The sequence below is a fragment of the Sarcophilus harrisii genome, chromosome 1, assembly GCF_902635505.1.
Source record: "Sarcophilus harrisii chromosome 1, mSarHar1.11, whole genome shotgun sequence".
Classification (NCBI taxonomy): Eukaryota; Metazoa; Chordata; class Mammalia; order Dasyuromorphia; family Dasyuridae; genus Sarcophilus; species Sarcophilus harrisii.
Genome location: NC_045426.1, coordinates 710,888,760 through 710,893,082, shown reverse-complemented (window position 1 = coordinate 710,893,082; position 4,323 = coordinate 710,888,760). Strand labels below are relative to the sequence as shown.

Here is a 4,323-nt window from a genome sequence, read left to right as displayed (position 1 = left end):
TCCTATGCTGTCCCTCTAAGTGGTGTTATTTAAGGTTCAGGGGCTACACAAGGCAAAACTCTTTTACCACCTAACAGCTGTGGAACCCTCCAGTCCATGTAATCTTCACTATGTCACCAAATCTTCCACTATTATTCTACTTACTAATAATTCCTTCAGAGACAGAATCCTACTGCCCCTTGCCCATTAGTCATCCTGAATCACTTCTCTAATTGCAGCTGGGTTCTTTTATTGATGAACAAAAGAAAAGATTTTCCTTATGATTTGAAATCTTACAGATAGCTCTAAAGGGATTTTTATGTGCATCCTTAAATACAAGGATTATGTAAACAATCAGAACAGGATACCAAGGATCACAGGGGCACCTGGTTTTGGAGCCGTGGGATCCTCTTCCTTCTCTTCTGCTTGTACCCCCTTCATGGCAGAAATGATTGATGTACATGCAGGCAATAAAAATTCATATGGGACTCCAAAAGTCTGGAGATAAAGACATTGATGTACATGCAGGCAATAAAAACTTCATATGGGACTCCAAAAGCCTGGAGATAAAGACACCGGTAATTGAAAAACTTGGAGATTCTGGTTATTCAGGTTATAGTATTGACAAGAAAAGAGATCTAAGACTTACATGAAATGATGCTAAGTGAAACGAACAGAACCAAGAGATCATTGTACATGGCAACAAGATTATATGATGATCAATTCTGACGGACGTGGCTGTCTTCAATAATGAGGTGATTCAGACCAGTTCCAATGGTTTTGTGACAGAGAGAGCATGCTGTTTTGAAAATAAAAGCTTTACAATCTGGAATTATGCCCAAAAAGTTATCAAACTGTGCATACCCTTTGACCCAGCAGTGCTACTACTGGGCTTATAGTAGGAGATACTAAAGAAGGGAAAGGGACCTGTATGTGCCAAAATGTTTGTGGCGGCCCTGTTTGTAGTGGCTGGAAACTGGAAAATGAATGGATGCTCATCAATTGGAGAATGGTTGGGTAAATTGTGGTATATGAATGTTATGGAATATTATTGTTCTGTAAGAAATGACCAGCAGGACAAATACAGACAGAGAGGCTTGGAGAGACTTACATGAACTGATGCTAAGTGAAAATGAGCAGAACCAGGAGATCATTATATACTTCAACAACGATACTGTATGAGGATGTATTCTGATGGAAGTGGATTTCTTTGACAAAGAGACCTAATTCAGTTAATTGATCAATGATGGACAGAAGCAGCTACACCCAAAGAAAGAACACTGGGAAATGAATGTAAACTGTTTGCATTTTTGTTTTTCTTCCCGGGTTATTTTTACCTTCTGAATCCAATTCTCCCTGTGCAACAAGAGAACTGTTTGGTTCTGCACATGTATATTGTATCTAGGATATACTGCGACATATTCAGCATATATAGGACTGCTTGCCATCTAGGGGAGGAGTGGAGGGGGAGAGGAGAAAAATCAGAACAGAAGTGAGTGCAAGGGATAATGTTGTAAAAACCTCCCTGGCATGGGTTTTGTCAATAAAAAGTTATTATAATACATTTTAAAAAAGAAAAGAAAAGCTTAAAAAATTAGAATAAAAAAAAAGAAAAGATTTCTCTATAAAGAGGACCATTTATTGGCTATCATTGGGGGACTGTGTCAGCCCCTCTCCTAGTCTTGTTCAACAAGAATCCTCTAACTCTCAAGTGGTCCTATCCACATTCTGGAACTATGGGGCCCCAACCCATTAGGCAGATCAAACTAAGATTTGAGAACAACTGTGGATTTCTAGGAGAAGGGAAATAAAATTGCCAAAGAGAGTCCATTTCTCAAGGATTGTAAAAGATGTTTGGAAACATGGTGACAGTCTCTGGAGAAACTGTAGAGGACTCCTGTTGTGTGGAGAAGCGTGGCTAAGTCGCTCGCTCCTGGCTCTCAGCGGCTACCTGCTGGTTTACCTTGGTGAACATGGCCCGTGTTTACAAATTACTTGTTCAGCTGAAAGTTGCAAAAGATGGTATCTTGAAACTTGGAGATATGGGCACAGGGTACACAGTAAAAATTCCTAGAACCTGAAGTGTATAAGTTGTACACTATGGCAGCCAAAAGACAACAGGAACTGAAAGACGCGGGCCATTAGAATCAAGTGGACTTCAACCCAAATTACACTGCTACATAGAGCTGCCCAGGGCTGTCCTGATGAAACTGCTTATAAAGTCAGTAGGGATTTGATAGGCAGACAGTTGCATGAAAGCTGTACCTGGGGTCTCTAATGCAGCCCAGGCCATGGTTCTGATGCTTCCCGGTAGCAGGTGCTACTCTTTTGTGCACTTAATAACTTTGATAGACAAGTAATTGCTAACCCTCTGAGCTTCAGTGAAGAGCATTTCAGGCCTTCTCTTTGGGAGCCCCTGAGAGAGTTATCAATGGAACAGACCCAGTGGTGGATTCATCTAACACTCATGGGGATGTGTGACAGGCCATATGGGATCTACTCCAAATACAAGGGAAATGCTGAACATAAATGATGCCCTTAACTCTGCAGTAGACAAAATGACAACAAAAGACCTTAGAGTGACACAGACAGGTCTGCAAAGCTGTCACGGACAGTGTTTCAGATTCATTCTTGGAAACTAATGTGCCACTTGGGTATAATTGATGGAGGCTGCAAAGAATGGAAATGAGAAGTTATTGGGTATGCTCAAGTTTTCCACGAACTGCTAACAAACTAATTGAGATTTCTAACTTAGCCTGTTCTATTTCAAACAATGAAGAAGGTGTGAAACCGGTTCCCATGTCAACAAGCTGACTGGAAACCCTTTCTCCTCCATTTATTAATGCTGCATCGGCTCTGGCTGCAAAACCACGAAGGAGAACGTGCATCTTTTTAAAGAACAGTGGGAAAAGCAAGTCCTGTTCTAACAGATGTCATTGATAACATAACTTCCATTGATAATTTTCTGGCTGTGTCAGAGAATCCCATTTTGGAAGATGTAAACAAGTATGTAACTGTTCTCTAAGAACAAGCTGTTAATGATGGAGACCATCCTGCTGGTGCCATTTGGGGCTGGGCAGCCAATCATTCATGTTATCATTTCAGAGATGGATAACTGTAAACCTGGAATCTAGACTGAAAAGGTTCTTGAAATGCTTTCTTATTACAGTTTTTCTATAGTTACTGAACTAATGGAGTGCTCAGTTTCAATCCTTGCCAACCAATGATGAAAATTTTATTTTAGAATAATTATATTTAGAATAATTAATATTTAGAATTCTTAGATACCTCTCAATTGGTCCGTGATGGCGTGCATGATATTCAAGGAGCATGAGCTATTAGGCCTGAGTTTCTCCAAGAACATTGGCCAGTTTTTAGGTAGAGAATAGGGGATGTCAAAGTATCTAAATGGGACAATAGTGACAATGATTTATTTCCCTGAGCAGACAGATATGCATGATCAGGATGGAGGAGATGGACTTCACCAGAGATAAAGAACCACCTAAAAATACATTAGATGTAATTCATGCAGCTAAAAAATTGCTGACTCAGGATCAAAGGGGGATTGGGAAGAACCATTGCAGACCACTCTCCAGATCTCCTTGTATATCTCCAACACATTGGTCTGCACTACCATCGGCTTAAAATCTGCAGGAAAGTTAAAGCAGGCGTTCAGAACTTTGGTGGGGAGCTTATTGTTTATAGTAGGGTGGACAGTGCAACATCCCTTAATCAAAAAGCCAAGAACCTGGTGAATGCTGTGGACCAGATTGTGAAGGTCTCCCTATGCGACCTCCAGCAAGTCACAGAAATCACAGGTAATGGCTTCCCTCACCCTCCTGCTGTGTTAGGAAGATGAAGCCCTCATAAAAGAAGCCTTTGGTGAAGAAAGAAAAGCACGATGAAATAAAAATCAAGCTGGCATTTCAGAAGAAGCATTTAAATCTTGTGCAGCCCTCAGAGAGTTCATGGGCAGTACCTAGAGTAGCCTCTGCTACCTCCACCACCCACCACCATCTTCTCTAAACTAATTTTCCTTCCAATGACTTGTGCAAATCATAGACATTTCCTGTTTATTCAAATGTATTTACTTATATAATGTTATATTAGATGCTTGGGAATGCACATTTTTAAAAAACCTGACCATAGGATATCAACATGAGAATAAGCTTATATTTCAGTTGTAGATTCTAGAGGCAGTTCTATTTTCATTTTTAAAAAAATATAAGCTTGAGTTAAAACACATGATAATCAGAGATTGCTAATACTACATAACACTTTTTTAAGTTATCAGATTTTTAATAGTAGTTTCCCCCCAATTACCTGTTAAAAACAATTTTTAAA

The 4,323-nt window shown here is 39.8% G+C and overlaps 1 pseudogene; it reads left to right on the top strand.

The window, feature by feature from the left end:
* Positions 1–1,952: 1,952 nt before the first annotated feature.
* LOC100934947 lies at positions 1,953–4,005 on the top strand (annotated as a pseudogene).
* The last annotated feature ends 318 nt before the right edge of the window (positions 4,006–4,323 follow it).